Source organism: Symphalangus syndactylus, chromosome 6 (genome assembly GCF_028878055.3).
Source record: "Symphalangus syndactylus isolate Jambi chromosome 6, NHGRI_mSymSyn1-v2.1_pri, whole genome shotgun sequence".
NCBI lineage: Eukaryota > Metazoa > Chordata > Mammalia > Primates > Hylobatidae > Symphalangus > Symphalangus syndactylus.
Window position 1 is genome coordinate 124,728,055 of NC_072428.2, and position 22,283 is coordinate 124,750,337.

Genomic DNA, 22,283 nt, shown 5'->3' on the forward strand with positions numbered 1-22,283 from the left:
TGTCTGCCCTACAATATGTTCAAGCCCAGCAGTTTACCAGACTATATAGTATTATTCTATTTTCCTCCCTGTCAGATATGGGATGTCCCCATCAGCAAAACTGGCCGTGTTCCGAAAATTTATTTCTAAATCATTTATCTGGGATCAGAAGACATTTTCCCACAGGAACAATTTTATAAACAGTGGTGTTCCACAAATGCCTGCTTGTGCCACAGTGTACCTGAAATGCAACATTGACTGTACGATTCCCACCAACCATTATTTATTCTTTTCTCTGGGAAAGTGCATTCCTCTTGGGATGCCTGAGGCTCATCTCTCCCTCTGCCTGGGAGCCTCAGCTATAGCTTTTTTGGGCTGTGCAGCAGTAGCAGTCAGGAAGAGGGGAGGGAAGCAACCTTGCCAAGAAAGAGATGAGTGTAGAGAGTTGATATGGATGCCTCTGGGTAACTTGTTAATGCTGGAAGGCTGAAGAAGGAAACCGACAGTGTGAATTGGCTACTTCCCAACTGTTCTAAAAGAGGCACAAAGGGCAGGGACATTTTCGTAAACAGAGATCATTTCTAAGTCACATCTTCATAAATAGGGAAAGGCGTATAGTAAAACCTCCCATTTTTAAAGACCAATCTATGGACTTGTAATTAGCCAGGAAAAATACTGTGAAACTTCTTGGTCAGTGATGAAACAGTCTCCAAACATATAACAATGAGACATAGATCTTGCACCTATCCCCAGGCCTGACAAATAGTAAGTGCTCGAAAAAAGGGGTTTTCAATTTTAATTAAGTACTAATTGAGTGAATTCTATATTGAAAAGGACAAGACTATATGTGGGCCAGTTACCTTAATTCTCATTAGCATCTGCTAATTCTGACCCTCTTACAGCACAAGTCCTAACCATGAAGAGTTGGTCGGAGCACTTTCAAGACGTCAGCTGAAAATTATGTCACCTCTGCGGGATATATGCATCTGTCTACCCCAGCCCAAAGCAGGTGGTAGGTCTCTTCATACCCTCTCTGATGTGCATCAATTTCTAGGAATTTCTAGTACTATCTCCACATCACCAAATCTGAGGAAACAAAAGAGATAAGGAGAGGAAAGTGAAGGCAGTGAGGATATCCAAGCCTGTAGGACCTTAGGTTTATTCCGGCCAGTATTACCTGCTAAAAAAGACCTATGCTTTTGGTTTCCCTTTGGTCGCTTGTTTTTATAGCACATGCAGACATATTTTGGGGAGTTGTGCCTCTTTCAGGCTAGAATTTAGTCTGCACAGCAGACCGGGGTCCTGTCTCCTTCAGGTTTTAGAATTGCCTAACAATTTAAACTCATTTTGTACGTACAAGTACTTTGAAAAGAAATATACTATTAAGACTCCCTCTGGTAAGAAGCCTTCCCCACCCCCATGCCCAATAAACTGATCTGTTAACTTTTTATTTCAGAGACTGTGCTTTCTTTTTATTGCTGCATTTGTGTTCTACAAGACAGCCTCTTTCTCCAAGATTAACATTTCTTATGATTGTTCCTGACAATGGATTCACTTCCAGAGGCCCTGCTAAGGATAACCAAAAAAGGGCATGCAGCAGGCTGGTTTTGGCAGCCTGCACGCAGTTTCAGAGCTTTTTAGGTCTTGGGTTTTCTGATGAGTGATTTCCTGAGCATGCCTAGGGAATGACAGGCATCTCCACAGGCAGGCTGCATTCACCTTGGCTGGGGTGTCGTCATTGGCTGCCTATTAGAAAAACGACAGGACAATGCATACCACCGCCTGCCGACTGTAAACATAGGGGATATGTGTTCACTTAGCATGGACTTCTGGGAGGGGCCAAGGAAGGGCGGTCTGGAGTTTTATTGAATAGAGCAGTGTGTATTCGGCTGCCTGCCTGCCCGCCTGCTTGCTCTCTGGCTGTGCTCCTGCTTAAAGAAATCAGTCCTTCCTTTCCGACTTAGTCCTCGGGAAGAAGTTTCAGACTACAAGGTAAGGCACAGAAGGCTTTCTTTTTTTTCTTCTAGAGAGAATCTGGGGACTTTCTCCGGCTTTCAGTCAACATTCCTGGCTAAGGTAGCTGGAGATGCAAGAATGTTCAAGGCAATAAACCATGCAAACTCCCTGAGATTTCAAGTTTTGTTTTTAGAGTTGGGCCAAGAAGAGCGACCATACAGAGACTTACATTTAGGGAGCACTGGCAACTTTGATTAGGACAGCCTTTTGTTTAGGACAGCCATATGAGATTATACCTGATACCCAAAGGCCAGTGTTAGCAAGCCTGCTGCACCAGACTGCTCACACAGTCTCTTCTGCATCGTTTATTGCCAAAAATTTAAAGAGGTTTTGCTTTAAAAACAAAATCAACAATTCTTTAGGTTGATGAGAAGCCAAAAGGGAATGATCTTTTAACCAAACGCATTTGCGTTATAGTCTGCTGCCAGTATTTAAAACTAGACTTCCAGAGTTGCAAGGAAATATGGTGAGAGATGGAGAGACCACTAGCACCTAGCACTGGTTGGGTTAATGTCACCGATGGGATATTTGCTAAGACAGAAGATGCCTAGGCTGGTCTGTTTCCTATAAAACCTAATAACAAGAGAATGCATGTGCTAGTGGGTGTGTTTTGAGAAAGTACATTTAACGTCCTACCAAACTATTTTTTAAGAAATCTTATTTTCTCTTTGAAAGTGTGCCTGAGTGTGTCTAGAGAATCTAAAGAGATGTCGATTGGAAATGTGGTTCAGAAAGGAAGGAGACAGGCTCTTATATCGAGATAGACATATTTGGGTGTCTGAAACAGTAGTACAAGGCAGCTAGTTGGTAGTAGCCTGGAATTCCTTTTAGAAAGAGCTGATGGTAAGGGGTGGGGGAATTTTAGTGCTGTGGCAATACATGGTCAAAAAAAGTGGATGAGAACAAAGTACTTGGTATTTATAGATGCCTTCTATTAACAGGACTATGCAGATGGACTTGTAAACTGAAAATCCTTCCAATCTGTTTGCCAAAACCAGACATATACAGCTAGAACTTGAGTGAAGACTAGATGCTATATAGCAAGCAGGGTAAATCTGATGATTTTTTAGTAGTGCTGGCTATTAAAGACTACCAGCTGCAAATGACTGATTCAATTGGATTTTATTCCATGGAATGCGGTGGTTTGGGGTTGAGATTCATTAAATGACCTTTTCTCTTTGTATTTAGAAGTTTGGGGATAATTTTCTTGGGAATGCCTCTTTCTCCTTCTAGAAGTGATATATGAGAACAGAATTCCCTGTGAATTTCCTTCCCTGGAACAGTTCTGAGTAAGTGTGAGAGAAAAGCTGCAGGCGAAAGCTATAGTTTAATTACTGTCTTTCCCTCGAAGAGATCAAGTTCCAAACTATTCTCACAGTGTTTTTAATGTCAATCAAAATATGGAGAGCAATTTTTCTTTTAACTGTTCTCTAAACCATGAAGGGAATGCAGTTTGGAAGGAGATCTATAATCTTGGGATTTGAGGATAAATTCCACTTTGAAACCAACATCTCCGAATCCCGGAAAGTTCAAACTGTGCTATGACCACTCTCTCCGGATCCCCCATCCCCCTCCTCTTGGGCTCCCCACCCTCAACAACCATAAAAACACTTCATGTTTTTCAAAGTAACACTTTAGGTGTTCTGCTGGTATAGGTAGAGATAGAGTGAGAGGATTTGAGTTTATGCTGAATTTTAGGCAGTTCTTTGTGCTACTTCCTTCCTGTTGAATGTTACCTAGAACACATTTCCCTACATAGTGAGGCCAAAGGAGCACAATGAAAGCACAGTAACTTTCATTTCAGAAATATAATTGCAAAATTCCAGAACAAAAAGTCACTAGGAGTTGATCCTAGGACACAAGGAATGTACATACAATGGATTGATCCATAAGTAAAGTGCAGGGTTCTTTCAAGTATTCGAAGCAAATAGAATGTGTAATTTAAATCATTCCAATCAAAAGATTGCCTTAAGTAAATACACAGTTCTTATATTAAAGTTAGCAGAAGGAGAACCAGGCTGAAAGTGCAGCTTAAAGGATTTTAAATGAGATACATGAAAGCATTTCCTGACAGTAAGGCAACTGCCTTATTATTAGAAATTATTAACAATTCTAATTGGCTCCTGTGACTGGCCTGAGAATCTCCTGGTCTTAGGTAGATAGAATAAGTTGGTCCTATGGCCAGCCATGTAAAGTTCCAGAATCTAGCCAAGGTATTCTCTGTTCTGATAAATAAAATGCACCTCAGCAGGCATTTTTGTAGAAACACATGTAATTGTCTCCATTTGCCATTTTCATGATAGCATGATTACTAGTTAGTCATTCCTTAGCAAGACGCAAAAGTGATTTAGAGATGGGCATGAAAAGAGATTTGCTAGTTCCCCATTTGCCTGTAGTCTATCACATGTCTCAGAAATGTGGTCGGGGGACAGGAAAAATGCTGATAGAGTGGTATGCAAATAGCATGGTAGGACTAAGGAGGAGGTTAGAAAGATGCTGCCAAAGAATTTTCAGACTTCAAAAGGGCGTTTTCTGCGTAAGTTCTCTTAGGGCCTGAGAAGATACCATTAGCTTCTTACTGAAAGTCCTTCAACTGTCAGGCTAATCCAAGTTTGCTATTAGAGAGATGCCCATAAGTCCTGAGTAGATGGGTAGCTTAAAGAGATACTTTTGGCACAGGCTTAACTTATGAGAACCACTGCAACATCTCAGTTCTAGTATTGGTTCCTCTACTTAAGTAACCCTGACCTTTTTGAGGAAATCATCAGCTTTTGACTTCATCTGTTGAGTGAAGAATGGACATTGGTAATGCTTCTCCGATGTCCCATAGTGGTTAAAATGTCCAAATGAGATGAAGCTGTTTGCTCCCTCTTCCCTGCAGATTCTATACCCTGAACTGCCTATCATTTGAGTCCTCTGGACATTATGCTCATCTTGGCTGGTATCCTCCACTTTTTACCTAGTATCCCTAATGATCTCTTCCTTTCTCGTATTTGAGGACCCTTGAGTGATATCTTCTCGCTTCTAGTTCTTTCTAGAGCCCTGAGCTGTGTCCAGTGAACACTGGCCTATCCCAATATTGTCTGAATTTTTACTTTGATGATCACAGACTAAGAGGACACAAATATAAGGAAGTGGAATAAGATGGGCCATCAGTAGTACAAGGCACCAGGAAATACAAAGATCCACTTGAGCGTAAGACCAGTGAGAAAGTGCTGACAACAGAAAGGCCTTAGTAAATGAGGCAGCTTCTCTGCCTCCAGCCAAAAGCATGGAATGAATCCCAGCACGTCATGCCTGGGCCTTGTAGGAAGGGCAAGGAAGGCAGGAACACCTGGCTGTGGTTCCTGTTGGTATTGAAACCAGACTGCTCCACGGAGCTCGCCTCTCACCTCTTTGCCTCTGTCTTTAGTGCTCCCAGCTGTAATGGACCCTGGTTGCATCCCTAACTTCCTTACCCCCAGGCCTCAACCTCTAACCTCTTCCCCAGCTCCCCAATCCCTGTACCAGATAAGGAGCTTTCTTGATCCAACATTGACAATTTGCAGGGGCCAGCTCTAAGATGAGGCCCAGAGTACAGCAGAACACTCTAGCACAGATATGTTCTAGCTAGGGAAAGCCACTTACACAGACAGAGGAGATGTCAGAGCATGTTTTGTGGTAAGGACCCACTCTGCTTCTCACCCCAAACTCATAATTGGCAGGCTGCGGGTAAGGCTATGGAAGGGGGGTCGGGGGGAAACTATGACCTGGGCTGTGAGGGAGGGGTGATGAGGTTGTTCCCTGTGTTGTTCTTCCCTGTGTTGTTGCTATGGAAACCTTTGAGAATCTGATAAAAACTGTGAACCCTTAAGGTCCCTTTGTAAACCCACCCTTCATGATTGACAGGTAAGAGACCTTTGAGCTGGGGCATGTAAGATGGGGAGTGGGGTCAGATCTGGATTCCCATAGAAGACAAGGGTGGATGGGATCAGAACATGAGTGGAGGTGTCCATGATCTGGAAGGAAGAAAAGAGGGGGTAAATACACAGATGTATAGGTGGAGATTGCGTCATATGGCCTCCATTTCAAAGAAAAGAAGGTCATTTCTAGAAAAGAAGCAGTTTTCTATGGGGAGCTCGTGGGGGCTAGAGAAATCCAGGAATGGCTGCTATTAAGTGTACGTAAAAAGAACACCAAGAAATTAATAAAAGGCTTGCTAAGCAGCAGTAAGGGAATAGTTGAAGGAAAATACATTTTTAAAAAATTTTAGTAAATCGGGCACTCATTTTAGTACATGGCTTTTCTTTGAAAATATATGTATATGTATAAATGATGTATAACTTGAAGATAAATTGCTTTTTTATGGTATCCTGAGGCTTCTGGCATTGTTTTGTGAATACTCCATGAAAGTACTTGACTAAAAGGGAATAATCTCACTTGGAGAGAAACATATTAAGTAGGAATATATAATTAGTTCCTTTGACACCCACATATAACATTCCTCCTTGCTTGTCTCAAGACACATTGCTAGGGAACCAGGCTGACTTCACCTTGTGCTGAAGACCAGCAGGACCAAGGCAAAGTGCCCAAGAGGGCCAAGGACCAGTTGGCATCAAAGATATTAGTTCCACTGGCTTAAACTGATATCCAGTCTAAGCCAGAATGGATATCAGTTACAAAAACGGGCTAAGTTGTGCATGACAGCCAGGTGAGTAAAGAAGAAACAGCAAAAATCAGAAGTCAGGCAGAGCTTAGCGAAGTAGTGTATGGATGAATAAGGTGAAGTCTGGGAGAGCACATGGCCCAGTGTTAGGAAGAAATAGACCTCTATGTTAGCAAACTTTGGTAGCTCAAGTAAACGGCCAGGATTATAAGACACAGATTAACGAACGGATGGAATCACAGGGATATCCAAGAGCAGAAGCCCAAATAGGACCAGGGCCCAAAGAGAATAGAGTTAGAGTCAAAGTGGGTGAGAGGATCCCAGCCGCGGTCCATGGATGTTTACTCCATCCCTTTCCACTAGTGTGACTCAGCTCAGCGCACATGTCTGCCTCTTTCTGTTGTTCTATCAACTGGAAAATTTCTTCTGTGTTTCCAGGTCCAGTCCTGAGAGAGGAGATCTGATTGGTTCAGTAAAAGACTATTGTCTTTGGCAAATCCTTTAGTAGGAGGCGGACATCACAGCACAGGCGCGCCTAAGGATGAATTACTCTAATCCAGGCAGTGGTCACCCCTGGGCAAAGAAGAGCTCAATGGGTAATTTTAGTTAGAAGGGAAATTGAGCATGGAAGGCAAATTAGCTGAAATGTCCAACAGCTCTCAATGGGAATCATTTGAATTTTCAGGTGAATAAACTAGAGAGGCAAACACCCAATGAATGATCACACAGTTCTTGATGATCACTGTGATATGACCCAGTGAGCCAGTGTTAAGGGAGATTAATCTAGAAGTTTGCACCACTGGTAACTGAAAGGATAAGAATCATCCATCTGAGAAAGATTTTGGGAAACAACATTCTGGATATTATTGTTGGCAAGAAAATTCATATGAACCTTCCATGTGATATGGCTCCCTTCAAATGAAAGCAATCTTGAAGATTTAATATGTAATGATTTAACAATTTTAATAAATAAAAACAAGCACAACTCAATGTAAACCACAATACATAATAAGGTGAATGCATAAAAGCTGGTGTACTCTTAATCACTGGAAGTTTCAGATCTAAGCAATATTTGCTATGTAATTTTTAATCCATTGGGCACCCATCATGGTGTTTGTCAAGTGGAGTAAAAAATCCCCTGAGTTCTGCATAGTTCAGATCCTATTTGGGACCTCGTGCTCTGTTCTGGGCTCATTTTTCTGAAAGACACGGATACATATGCATTCTAGGGTGAGCATGAAAGGCTGGAGGGAGTCAGGAGGCAAAACATATGCAGAACAGATAAGGGATCTAGAGCTGTTTATCCCAAAGAAAAGAAAATCAGGAGGCCACATAAATATTTTCTAATATTTGGGGTATTTTATATGAACATGGGAGAAGGCATTTGTGTTTCTCAAGGCAGCAGAACGGAATTGAATATATAAATTCATAGAATTTTTCAGCTGGGCAAGACCTTAGGAGCTCATTTAGCCCAAGGAGTACATATAACTTTTCTTATGTATCCCAGCTCCAACCAACTGGCATGTTAAGAAGGATTCTGAGGATGAATCTAAGCTCAGAGGGGAGGGGGAAATGTGGTCACTGATAGTGATATCTGTTGTGGAAGAAAAGGGCCATATCTACTCAAGTACCATGTTTTAGTCTTCATTAATGTGGTCTGTAGGTTTTTAACCTCTGGGTGGTGGATCCCTGGGAGGCCACAAAGTCATTGCAAGAGGTAAACAAATTTGTATATGCAGCAAGTGCTTTTGGCAAGCTACTCTGAGTAAATAACATATCTTACATCGTATGCGCTACTATTTTTCTAATTCTATACACACATTATAATGATAAAATGCTAATTTATTTAAAAGTTATTGAATTCATAGTAGCTTTTAGGTTTGTGTTTTTGTGTTTTATTAATGAGTGGACTTAAAACATATAATTATATTATGTGTGGGAAGGTTGGGACAGGAAATTTGGGATCTTAAGTAGAAATTCTTTTTAAAAGAGGAACCGGTGATCTATTTTTTGTTCTCCAAAGCCTAGCCACACTAAGTAAAATTATATACGTATTTGTAGGTTTCTTTGATTAATGTCTGCCCTGTCTTATTGGTCTGTCAGATATATAAGGACAGGAACCTCTATTTTTTTTCATTCATATATACCCACGGCAGAATCTCAATAAATATTATTTGTTGAATGAAATAACAAACCAAGTGACTTGACCAAAGTCATCCAGTTAATTAGTGGTAAGATAGTTCCAAAACACACAGCTCCTAAGTTCCAAGCAGTTAACCTTTTCAACATACCACATTACTTCCCCTGATGGTAAGAGAGCATATTTTAACAGTTAGCAAATTTAGGTTATACAATGCAGCCCAATCTGCCTATATACCTGTGGATCTTAACCAGTATCTTAATCAGAATCAACTGTAGAGCTTTTTGAAAATACACATCCCTGAGACCTATCCTCTAGAGATTCTGATTCAGTAGGTCTAGAAGGGGGTCCAGGCATCTGTAGTTTGTAAAAGCTCCCTGGTGACTCTGATAAAACATCCTGGCTCAGAAACAGTTCTGTGCACCTATCGTTAAAATAATTGATAGTAGATGTATGTAGTTACTTATTCCTCAGAAGCCTATTTCTTTAGTTTTGAATAATTTCTTTCTAAAAATTATAGTTGCATATGCCAAATAATCCGTTTGGCCAGAAGAGCAAAACCTTTAGTTTTGCTTTTTTTTTCAGTTTAAGCACAAAGTTATCAACCCTATAAGGTCAAACTTTTCTGATGAGATTTCCAGTGTTTGCTTTTGTAAAGGACTGGACATGTGGCAAGAATAAAATTTCTCATGGTATTTCCCACTTCCTTTTCCAGCCATCATTACTAAGGGAAATTTAGGCTTAGAGGGAGGGGTGAATCCAGGAGAAAAAAAATTTTAAGTATTTCTGTTCTTAGGAGGTTTTGAGCAGATATTTCTCTTCCTAGGAAAAGCTGAAGATGTTTTCCTCTGTTTCCACTTTGTGGTGAGGATGCACAAATCCTGAAGAGGGGAGAAGCTTCCTCCATCTCCACCCTCACCCCTACATCTTCTCTAGGGCCAGAGTCATCACAGCCCCTGGTTTAGATGCTTCCCTAGGTGGCCCTTTCGAAAGTATGTGGACCCTAAGAGACAGGAGACTTTGAGTGTGTGGACGGGGGATAATTTGCTTTTGCAGAAGGACAGAAAATTTTCTCTAGGTTCTTCCTTTATTCAGCAGTTAGGAATTACATCCTCTGTATTGCACAGAAGAATCTACCATATTCAGAGCACTGAGTACATGGATTATATTCACTGAAGATTGGAGAGCCAAAAGTTTCTCTGCAAGAGTGACCTGATCTAGTAAGAATGTCAAAATTGCTACTATATTTGTACCCATGCTCTTTGGTTTAGAGGGCAGGTGCTTCCGTGTGTACATAGAAGCAGAGCTTGTTGGAGAAGAGCAGCTAAAAAGGAATTAGATTAGAATCCACCTCTGTACAGTGACACCATCTGGACTCAGTCTCCTTCATCTCTAACACTGTCCCCACTTTCTCTGCACCCCAAACTCATACTGGCTCCCAAAAGCTCATTGTTAAACTTTCAAGAATTTTGAGAGTCAGTTGTAAAACACAGCCATTATAAAAACTAAATCATATAAACCTACAATTAAGCACATTATATGAAAAGCCAAGATAATAAATACTCAACTCTTCCTAATTATTTTGCTGTGTTTCACTATTATCTATTCTCTTGAGGTTAGTTACATTTACTGTGGCTATATGGTGGAAATACTGTATAAAATGCTGTGCAACTGAGCTTCTCTCAATTCTTCATTCAGTGATGTCATATTTAGAACTTGAAATTGACCATGATGGAAGTAATTACACCACAGAAATCAGCCCATGCTACAAAGCAGACACTCCTCCCCTCGCCCAAGAGTTTGTTGCTAAACATTGACTAGCATAGCACTGACCCTAAGGGATGCAGTGGTAAAATTAGCCTCTGCATTGGAGAGCCAATCAGAATACCTCTGTGGTTCAGTTACATGCATATTCATAATGTATGCTTATGATTGCATATTTGTTTGTTTGCTTGCTTATTTATTTCTTATGCTCCTAGAACATAAGCTCTATGAAAGTAGGGACTTTGTCTGGCTTTTTCAGTGCTGTGATTTGAGCCTAAAAATGTGCTGTGTCCTGCACATAGTATTAATAAATGAGTTAAATGAGTGAAAGAAATAAATGTCAGGCTGGTAGTGGTAGCTCATGGCTGTAGTCTCAGCACTTTGGGTGGCCAAGGCAGGCAGATTGCTTAAGTGCAGGAGTTTGAGACTAGCCTGAGCAAAGTGGTGAAACCCTGCCTCTACAAAAAATACAAAAATTAGCCGGCCATGGTGGTGTGCATCTGTAGTCCCAGCTACTTGGGAGGCTGAGGTGGGAGAATCACATGGGCTTGGGAGGTAGAAGCTGCAGTGAGCTAAGATTGTACCACTGCACTCCACCCTGGGTGACACAGTGAGACCCTGTCTCAGAAAAAAAAAAGTAAAAAAAAAAAAGTCTGTAATTTCTTCTTTAAAAATACCTGAAGCCAATGTTCACGTTGGAGTTCATTGATTCCTCATGAATTGTATCATTGCTCAGTGCTTAGAACAGTGCCTGGCACATGCTAAGTAGTGTGTAGATTTTTATTAGGTAAAAATAAAATAAGTTATCTTCATAACAGCTAATTTTACAGTTGAAGAAACTGAGTTACGATTAGATTAAGTAATACAGCTAAGGTCCCACAGCTAGTAAGTAGCTGCGTCAGGATCTAAACCCAGGATAATCTGGAGGCATTGCCCACCTTCTTCACCACTGTGCTATGCTGCCTCTTGCTAGTTACTCCACGTGACTGAGACTCCTCTTTTGTATGTGGCTCTAGAAAGAATTGAGATCTATTTGAGAACAAATTTTGGAGTCAGGAGAACTTGAGTTTGAATCTCACATTTACCACTTTCTTCATTTACAAAACGGTGATTTCTTCTCCGCTTTGTAGTTGTCACAACAACTAGAAGTAATATCTTGAAACTGCTTTGCATGTATGTGATAGACACTGAATTACAAATGGTCAGCTATTGGCTGTGATTTCCTGTGGAGGCTATCTGTAAGCGTGGGGCTTAGCCACACACTGTCCCCTGTTGCCTCCTCTAGGCCATCCTGTAGACAGATTAAAAAGGGCTCACTGCTTCTATATTTGGGGTCTCCAGGAGGTAAGACTAGGACCAAAAGATACAAGTTCTAGGAAGTCCTATTTCAGATCAGCTTACACACTTTCTAAATAGATATTTCTGTCTCTGAAGCATGAACGTTGCTGCTCTACAGAAGCAGACAACTTCCACTGTCCTCTTCAACCAGAAGGTTTACCTGCTTGCCCTTATCAACAAATCTATGCTGCCTTTAACATTTTAAATCATTTTATCTAGCATAGCTAAAGAGTTGTATTATTCCTGAGATTGGGTTGTTTTGTAGGTTTTCAGTGTTTTAGACCTGGAATGAGACGGAGTAAGAAAAGAGGGAGGGAGGGGAAAAAAGAAAAAGAAATAAGGAGAGAGAGAGAGAGAGAGAAAGGAGAGGAGAGAGAGGGAGGAAAGGAAAAGGGGGAAGAGGAGGGAGGGGAGAAGGAAATTGGAATTTATCTGGAGAAAAAGTACTGAACTTGGGAGAGAGACTGAATAGCAATGGATTGACAGTTATCTGAAGTCCTCACAGGTTGAGGATGGTTGAGAAGATAAGCTAGCTCATTCAGCTCTCTTGCTGGCATACTAGCTATGTGACAGGCACTGTTCTGGTTGAGGACTGCTCTCTCAGAGCAGTAAAGTAAATCAAATAACTTGCCCAAAGTCACACTGCTGGAAAATGCCAGAGCTGTTCAAAGCTCCTCCCTAACTCCAACCCTCTCCATTTCTCTACAGCTATCTGCTCTGTGTCTTTCCCCAAGAAAGCGATGGAAACCAGAGCAGGAGGTTTCCGTAACTAGTCATTATAATTTGTCAGGGAGCCATACTGCAGTTCAACTAGACAAGCACATTGTCATTCCCTGCCATATAAGGAAACAGAGCTAAACACCATTCCTTTCACTATTGACTGGAGAGATTGCTCAAGTTAGAGTTAGACAAGATGAGGATCTAGACCTACAGCAGTTAAATTAAATTAAAAAAAAAAAAAAAAGAAACCCAGAGAAGTAGTTTTGTGTTAAACCAGAGATAGTTTAACAAGCAGTTTCCATCCTTCTCCCTGACTCAACGGGAGATTTTCTCTGACATTAGGCACTAAAGGATTCAACTACTCGTACAAACACTTCAAGCTGTTTTGGTGTTTGATTATGTCAAATTTTAAGAAAAGGCAGAGGATCAGTTGAGGTATTCAAAAGGCCAACATATCCAAAAGGTATTCAAAAGGCCAAGACAGAGCTGCTTCTGTGTGGGTCAGGTAGAAAGTCAAGGACTGTATTTCTCTGTCCGATGATTTACAAAAGAAGTTAGTGTCCACTCACCTTCCCAGCCACTCTCAGAAATACTACTTATTAAGAAGACTTTACATTTAAGTTTGACCTTCTTGTCCAAAGCTGAGAATATTCACGGGATCACTCTTTGCCTTAAGACTCAGACACAATGAGCACTTTATTTGTTTGTTTGTTTTTTGAGATGAAGTCTCATTCTGTCACCCAGGCTGTAGTGCAATGGCACGATCTCGGCTCACTGCAACCTCTGCCTCTCAGGTTCAAGCGATTCTCCCACCTCAGCCTTCTGAGTAGATGGGATTACAAGCACGCGCCACCACACCCGGTTAATTTTTTGTATTTTTAGTAGAGACGGGGTTTCACTATGTTGGCCAGGCTGGTCTCGAACTCCTGACCTCAAGTGATCTGCCCACTTTGGCCTCTCAAAGTGCTGGGATTACAGGGACCATGCCCGGCCACAATGGGCACTTTAAAATGCAGGCTCAGTAACCAACTTTATGAAGGGAGAAACAGAGGCATGAACAGTTGAAACTATTTCCTCAAAGACAGCCAGTTCCATCTTGCCATACAGAGTGCCCACACTTTCAGGTAATCCAAAGAGGCATCACTTAGTGTCCCCAGGGAAATGAAAAACAAAAAACAAAAAAAACTGTAAATAGTCTGGTCATCTTCTCTTAACTATCGTCTTTGACCAGATTGCATCTGGAGTACTAGTTTATTAGGCATACCCGAGACTGGGTAATTTATAAAGAAAGAGGTTTAATGGACTCACAGTTCCACATGATTGGAGAGGCCTCACAATCATGGCGGAAGGCGAATGAGGAGCAAAGTCACAAATTACGTGGTGGCAGGCAAGAGAGCTTGTGCAGGGGAACTCCCATTTATAAAACCATCAGATTTCTGAGACTTATTCACTACCACAAGAATAGTATGGGGGCAACTGCCGCCGTGATTCAGTTATCTCCACCTGGCCCTGCCCTTGACATATGGGATTATTACAATTTAAGGTGAGATTTGGGTGACGACACAGCCAAACCATATCCGACGCCATAACAAAATGCACAAACAAATTTATTTCTGGATGGAGGTTAGAAGTCCAAGATCAAGGTGTCAGCAGGATTGGTTCCTTCAAGGGCTGTGAGAGAAGTCTCTGTTCCAGGCCTCTCTCTTTCATTTGTAGATGGTTATCTTTGTGTTCACAAGGCATTCTTTCTGAACGTGTATCTGCATCCAAATTTCTTCTTTTTTTTTTTTTGAGATGGAGTTTCACTCTTGTTGCCCAGGCTGGAGAGCAGTAGCGCCATCTCAACTCACTGCAACCTCCATCTCCCAGGTTCAAGCAATTCTCCTGCCTCAGCCTCCCAAGTAGCTGGGACTACAGGTGCCCGCCACCATGCCAGGCTAATTTTTTTGTATTTTTAGTAGAGACAAGGTTTTGCCATGCTGGGCAGGCTGGTCTCGAACTCCTGCTGTCAGGTGATCCGCCTGCTTCGGCCTCCCAAAGTGTTGGGATTACAGGCGTGAGCCACCAAGCCTGGCCTCCTCTTCTTATAAAGACACCAGTTGTATTGGATTAGGGGCCACCTTCATGACCTCATTTTAACTTGATTACCTCTGTAAAGACCCTATCTCCACATAAGGTCACATTGTGAGGTCTTAGGGGTTAGTACTGCTTCAACATATGAATACTCGGGGGAGACACAATTCAACCCATAGTATGTCCCAACTCACAATGGTGGTAGAAATCCATATGGCACATTTTCTGAAGCTCAAGTGCCAAAGACTCTACTGCCGCTAGTATTCTATCTTTCCACTGGGTCTAAGGGAATGCTTTGCTAGAAATCCCTTGGCCTTTTGAATTTGTCTTTGACATTTACTTTCTGCGTTTCTCAATATGAAATTCTGATCCCGTTAAAAGTCAAAAGAGGTTTTCGAAATGACGCACTGAAGTACAGCTTCACACACTGTGGCCTATCTGTGGACGGCTATGAAACCACGGCGGCAGACCATCTGGTATGAGGCCTTTAGGGGCCAAGGAGGGGGCTCAGTGGGAAGGCTTGGCCAGGGCAGCCTGCAAGCCAGGGAGGCAGGCGCTGAGAGGGGAGCAGCTTCAGGGCAGCTGGCTGGGCCAGGAGGGCAGCTACAGAGGGACCTTGTGCATGCCTGTGCAGGGCCCAAAGAGGGTGGCCCTTTTCTGTCATTTTTATATATGCTAATCACAACCACAAATCCCCAGACACAAGGAAAAATATTTGAAGCCTACACATATTTGTGCTCTGAATCATTTGTCTCTTGTCTTTGTTTTCCTCTCTCTCCTCTTTATCCATCCTTAAATTTTTATACTTTTTCTCTCAACAGCCCTCCTCACTTTATCTGTCTTTGCTCTAGTTGTTTACAAGTGCCCATAAATTGTGTCTTGTCTCCATTTTCCATGTTCTATTTTTAAGGTATTTTATTTTAGCCATTATCTCTCTTTGTCCCTTTCCTAAAGCTCTTCTTGGTGCCCATTTCCCAGCTTTGGTCCTGCTCATGGCTTCTCTGTCTTAGGCCAGGAGTAGTCTATAGACAGGATGACTATACCATTTATCATCAAACTGGGACACTTTGAAGAGGGAAAGAAGGAGCTGTTAATAATTTCCCTAAAATGCAGTCCTGAAGTGGGACTGTCCCAGGCACACTGGAGTAGATGCTTATTCTATCCATGGTGTGGTTTTCTGCTTTCCACAAATCTCTCTTCACCTATAAACTACTCCCTCCATTTATGTACCTTTTTTAAAAAAAAACCTTTTATGTTCTGATCCTTCTTTTTTATTTCAAACCCAACAACCTTTATGTGTTCTTGTATTTCTATCTTCTGTTATCTCCTCCTCATTCCCTCACTTTCCTCTACTCTGCTATCTTGTCTCACCACTTCAATTCTTCTTCTCCCTTGATTTCCTTCTTTTGGGTACAGACTGGACTGCAGCTCACAGAGGCCATGCCTGTCTGCCATGACACATGCAGGACATAGTCCTTGCATTTCTGAAACAAATTAAGGCACAGCTGAGCCACATACACACACACTTCAAAATAAGCCACCAAATGTTACAAGCTGCTTTGGGTCTCAGAGGAGCCCTGAGTGGACTGTTCACCCCTTCAGCACCTCTGCCCAGAGACTAGAACAATCCCTACACCACGCAAGCAGCCATGCCTGTTACTGTTATGGAGACATGTTCTGTGTATGTGTCTAGGCTCTCACGGGATGCATTTCCTATACGTGTACCTATGTACACTAGAATTGAAAAATGATGAAAGTATATGACCCGAAAGACAAAAAGAAAGTGACAGGTGAGCTAACTGTGCATTGCCTTTGTTATGACTTCAGTAATCTGGATCATCTTATCCTCTAAAGAAATGTACACCAAAGGCCTAGCAATGGCTGCCATAGGGTTTTTGTTGCTGTTGTCAATTGAGACAGGGTCTCACTCTGTCCCCCAGGCTGGAGTGCAGTGGCGCAGTCTCAGCTCACTACAACATACACCTCTCGGGTTCAAGCGATTCTCCTGCCTCAGCCTCCCGAGTAGCTGGGATTACAGGTGTGTGCCACCACGCCCAGCTAATTTTTGTATTTTTAGTAGAAATGGGGTTTCACCATGTTGGCCAGGCTGGTCTTGAACTCCTGACCTCAAGTGATCTGCCCTCCTCAGCCTCCCAAAGTGCTAGGATTACACTGTGCCCAGCCTGCTATAGGTCTAACATAAGTAACAATAAACTTTAAGGCAACAAGATAGAATAAATATTTATTTCAGTTCTTTTTAAATGTTCTCATGACACAGTCATCTGCAACTTATGGTTTATTCTGAAAAATCACTTCAATTTTCCAGATATTCCTTAGACTTAAGGTTGTGCAAGGAAGGCCTGAAACTCCTTCCCAGCTTGAAAATGAGAAAGGAAGAGTATTTTCCTCTTGTAAGTCATTGGAAGCCAGTCCACAGATACCTGAAGTACTTGAGAGAATGGTACTGTGTCAGCTGTCAGGAGCTGTTCTTGTCTTATTTATTTATTTATTTACTTATTTGGGAATTTTGACCATAATTTTCTTTCTCTTTTTTTTTTTAAATACTCTAAAAATTAAAGAATGAGGAAAGAAGACAATTGGCTGTGTCCCCACCCAAATCTTATCTTGGATTGGAGCTCCCATAATTCCCACATGTGTTGGGAGGGACCCAGTGGGAGGTAATTGAATCATGGGGGTGGATCTCTCCCATGCTGTCCTCATGGTAGTGAATAAGTCTCACGAGATCTGATGGTTTTATACAGGGGAGTTCCCCTGCACATGTTCTCTTGCCTGCTGCCATGTAAGACATGACTTTGTTCCTAATTTGCCTTCCGCCATGATTGTGACACTTCCCCAGGAACTGTGAGTCAATTAAACCTGTTTCCTTTATAAATGACCCAGTCTTGGATATGTGATTATTACCAGAGTGAGAACAGACTAATACAACAGTGAAATAGATATTTTATGAACGGAAATACAGGTTTTGTTCAAGTTCTCTCCTTCCTTCCTCTCTCTTTCCCTTCCTTCCCCCTCCTCCTTTCCTTTCTTTCTCTTTCTCCTCATTCTTCACATTCTTCCAGTTTTTGTTTCTTCTCGCACTGAGATTGATATGGCTGGAAATGTGCTATTATGATTGGGCAGCCTTGTGCTTTATCAATGGTGGCCTATAGAGCTCTTGCTTATATATATCTTTTTATGAAGATTGATGGTAACAAAAAGTACTCCACCCACACTCTGCTGGATAGATGCGATGGTGGAATGGAAATATCTATCCAGAGAGCTCCCTACTACCCTAAGACTTGATAGAGTCATCCCCAGCCAACCTGGAGCCACTGACCCACCTGTGTCTGAGTAACTAGGAAACAAGGAGTATAGGAGTTTGAGAGTTATTTTTGTTTTTTTATTTTTTTAAACTTTCATGCCTTTCCATATTTCTGCTCTTAGATAGTCTGTTAAAATAAAACAATTGCTCTTTCCATGGGAGTAGTTTCTAGCTTGCTAATTCTTTTTTGAGAGAGTGTTTGCATGAGGTTTTAAGTTTTCTAAGTCTTGGCTCTTATATTTTGTAGGAGCGCTAGACTGCAGATAGCGGCCTAATGGAAAAGTAGCCCTGGCTCCTGTCTCACGTCCACAGCTGATAATCTGTGTGACTTTGAATGGCCTCCTTGTGTCTCGGGCTTCTTAATTATAAACTGCCAATAGCCTTTTCCCTTCTCTATGATGCCAAGGTGGGGAGCAAATTGATCTTTAATACAAAAGGACGTTAGTCAGTAAAGTGTCTTAAAACACAGACATGGATTTCCTTTCTTCTTCCTTTGAAATATGAAGACTTTTCCTGGTTGGTTTTTGGGGGAAGATAGAAATCATATATTCATAAAGGAAACACCCCATATTCAAAGTTCAGAATTTGGAGTTTCCAATAATCATCTCATGCACGAGAGCTGACTCCCTCTGCTGGGGCTGTCCCACCGCCAGTTCCAGGCTTTCCTTCTTTTATTTTTATTTATTTATTTTTTTAAGAGATAGGTAGAGTCTTACTCTGTCGCCCAGGCTGGAGTGCAGTGGTGCAATCATAGCTCACTGCAACCTTGAACTCCTGGGCTCAAGCAACCATCCTGCCCCAGCCTCCTGAATAGCTAAAACCACAGACACAGCACCATCACGCCGGGCTAATTTTGTATTTTTTTGTAGAGAAGGGGTCTCCTTGTGTTGCCCAGGTTGGTCTTGAACTCCTGGTCCCAAGTGATCCTCTGCCTCAGTTTCCCACAGTGCTGGGATTACAGGCATGAGCCACCACACTGGCCCCATCCTCATTTTAAAAGCAATATTGAGAATCATCTTGTTTGGAGAAACTCTGAAATCCTACAGTGCTGAAAAGGGAGGATTGAGACAGATTGCTGTTCAACTGAAGCTTTTCCTCTAATGTAGTAAGAATTTTTTTTCTTTTTTTCTATTTTTTGAGACAAAGCCTTGCTCTGTCGCCCAGGCTTGAATGCAGTGGCGCAATCACAGCTCACGGTAGCCTCAACCTCCCAAGTAGCTGCGGCTACCACACTTGGCTAGTTTAAAACTTTATTTTTTGTAGAGACGAGGTTTCATTATGTTACTCAAACTGGTTTCGAACTCTAGGGCTCAAGTAATCCTCCCACCTTGGCCTCCCAGTGTGCTGAGATTACAGGCCTGAGCCACTGCACCCGACCCAGAAAACTTTTTTAAAAGCTTTATCTGAAACCAAAGCACATAGTGCACAATGGCAGACTCTTAGACTCTTGTTGCCCTCAGATTTTCTAAAATTGTCTTTTATCAGCATTTAAGTTTCTAACACATGAGATCACATATGTGAAAGTGCTTGTGCTTTGTAATATCTGTGATTTTACTATCTATAGCAGAATATATTAAAGTGTAAAAGTGCTCCAGGAACCTAAGAAGAGTAGAAGAAAAGCATGTTTGACCCCAGCAACTGTGCTTGCAGCCAGGCTTGAACGAGCAATCATGTGGGTGGGTTAAATTGTTTATTTTTTATTTTTGCGACGGAGTCTTGCTCTGTGGCCAGGCTGGAGTGCAGTGGCGCAATCTGGGCTCACTGCAACCTCCACCTCCTGGGTTCAAGCAATTTTCCTGCCTCAGCCTCCCGAGTAGCTGGGACTACAGGCACGCACCACCACACCGGCTAATTTTTGTATTTTTAGTAGAGACGGGGTTTCACCGTGTTGGCCAGGATGGTCTCGATCTCCTGACCTCAGGTGATCCACCTGCCTCGGCTTCTCAAAGTGTTGGGATTACAGGCATGAGCCATCGTGGCCGGCCAAATTGTTTATTTTTATTGTTCTTTAAATAAAAGTTTATTTTAGAATACTTTTAAATTTACAGAAAAGTAGCAAGAATATTACAGAGTTCTCATATGCCCCACACCCAGTTTCCCCTATTGTTAACATTAAGGCACATTTGTCACAAATAATAAAACAATATTGATGCATTATTATTAATGAATGTCCAGCCTTTATTTGGATTGTTTTAGGTTTCTTTAAGCTCCTTAAAATAGAAAAATGTTTCATATGGGGAAAATGCAATGTTCACATTGTAGCTATATGGTTGGAACTCTAATACATGAGTGAAAATGGTTTAAGCTAACTCTTTTCTTGAACATATGCTTACTGGACTGACAATCTCTTGAGGACTTTCCACCTGTAATACCTTAGGCCTCTTCTGGTCTCTGGTTTGTTTCCCTTGAGACCATTAGCAGATTGCTCAGCCTGACCCACCCTGGTGCCAGATGTTGGAACCCTCTTGCTGCTGCCAATCTGACTAGTCATTCCAAACAGATGGTAATATCCAGCATCACACCCCCTCCCACAATTTCACAGTTTTAGGCAGAAGCCTTAGAGTGAAAACGTTTACCTGGCTGTTGAATTGCTGAAACTCTGTTCTTAAAGTTGCTTCATACCACAGTGACTTGTGAGAGCTTTGACATTAATAGAAGGTCCAAAAGAAGACCTGAGCCATGTTCCCCCAAATCTTGAGATCTAAAGACTTTAGCCAGTTTAAAAACACTACAGTTTATGGAAAATACCTGTTAGTAACAAATAGAGAAATTATAAAGGAGATTGCTTTCTAGAAATCACCCCAATGACAGTATTCCACATCCTGAGCTTCCAAGCTTTCTTTGAAATACGAGTTACCAGCAGACACTAGTGGAAAGAATCTTTTTAATTCAATTTCTGCCTTTGAGCAACTTGTTGACTGACATCTGGAGGCATCTCAGTCTTCTGGGTTGGCACCTTATGGTGGAAAGGCTGGATTAAATGTGGTCTCTCCTAGTTTTAAATCTGCTTGGATTGGGGCTTTATAACGTTCCCTCAGAAGTCTTGTTGGTGTCCCTTCTATCAAGTTTCTTTTTCTGTTTCACTTTCATTAACAAATTGCTTCACAGGGGACAAAATGCTAGATGTAGTTCAAATACTAGTTACAATTCACTGCCTTCAAGATAACTAGTTATTTGATTGATCACAGTTCGTTTGTTTTTAAAGTTGATTTTGTGGAGAGTTATAATCAAGCACGTGCAACTGAATCAATAAAGTTGAAAATATATCACAATGAGGAAATGTAGGTATCTTCTCTGGTATCTTCATATCAAAAAATTAATTGAGAGGAATCCTTAATAATGAGTGAAACTAATATTCTTGACTCAGAGAACTTCCTTAAAGCCTCAAAATAACAACAATATCCGCACTTTGAATTGGTTATCTAAGTATAAATAAAGTTGGTAAGAGACACCTTTCATGAAAGGAATGGTTGAACTAACTCTCAAATAGGACGACATCAAAGTCAAGGAAGAAAGTAAGAGCTCAAGGCTTGGGGTGGAAATGGTTGCTAGGTTTAGCCATCTGCTTTGGATTTTCCTGTTCCACATGTAGCTATATAGTTTACATGAAAGTATCTCTCCAGAGGATCAGAAAGAACAGATTTATGGAACCAGATGTGAGTTAGCATTTCTACAGGTGTGGCTCTGCAGCTGAAAGAACATGTTGTACCAGGGATGAAGTTTCTTATTATGTAATCAATATAAATTACCGCTAGACTTTTACAGAGGTTGATAAAGCAAACATGTGTCATTCGGATTGGCCTTCTGGTATATAAAGAGACCCTGCTTCACAACGTGAAAAAATGTACCATTTGACATTCATAAAAGACTTGGTAGAAAATACCGTGACAATAATCAGGCAAGGTTGTTCCCCCTTGCACACAGAGGGGTTAGCTGGTGACTAGATGGGAATTGTGTTCATATGTTTTTCTTCATCAAGAAAAACAAGGAACATTTCATAAATATTTTTAAAGTCTCTCAGAATTTGATAAGAAAGGGCCAAGAGGATAAAAATTAGAGGACTGGGGAAAAATAACAGAATGCGAGAGAAAAGATGAAAAAAGTAGAATTAGTAAACCTACAGAGGAATATATCCTTAGGTGGTATAGAATTATATATAGAATATATCCTTAGGTGGTATAGAATCAGAGTTATAAAAAAAATTGGTAAATTGCAGATCATTTAAACATTTGCACACAAAAAGAGAATTTTAAAATTCTAGACAATAAAAGTAAAAATGTTGCTTA

General features: G+C 41.3%; 1 protein-coding gene across 10 annotated transcripts in view; it reads left to right on the forward strand.

The window, feature by feature from the left end:
• Window positions 1-1,637: 1,637 nt before the first annotated feature.
• The window catches only part of CALD1 (caldesmon 1), a 196,744-nt gene continuing 176,098 nt past the window's right edge, over window positions 1,638-22,283 (forward strand). For 2 of the 10 annotated variants that reach the window (XR_008658602.2, XM_063642278.1), the window contains exon 1: window positions 1,638-1,971. The gene's annotated coding sequence lies outside the window, so the exon portion shown is untranslated. The remainder of the gene's footprint in view (window positions 1,972-22,283) is intronic. The other 8 variants (XR_008658604.2, XR_008658606.2, XM_055284102.2 and 5 more) reach the window with 8 other exon arrangements.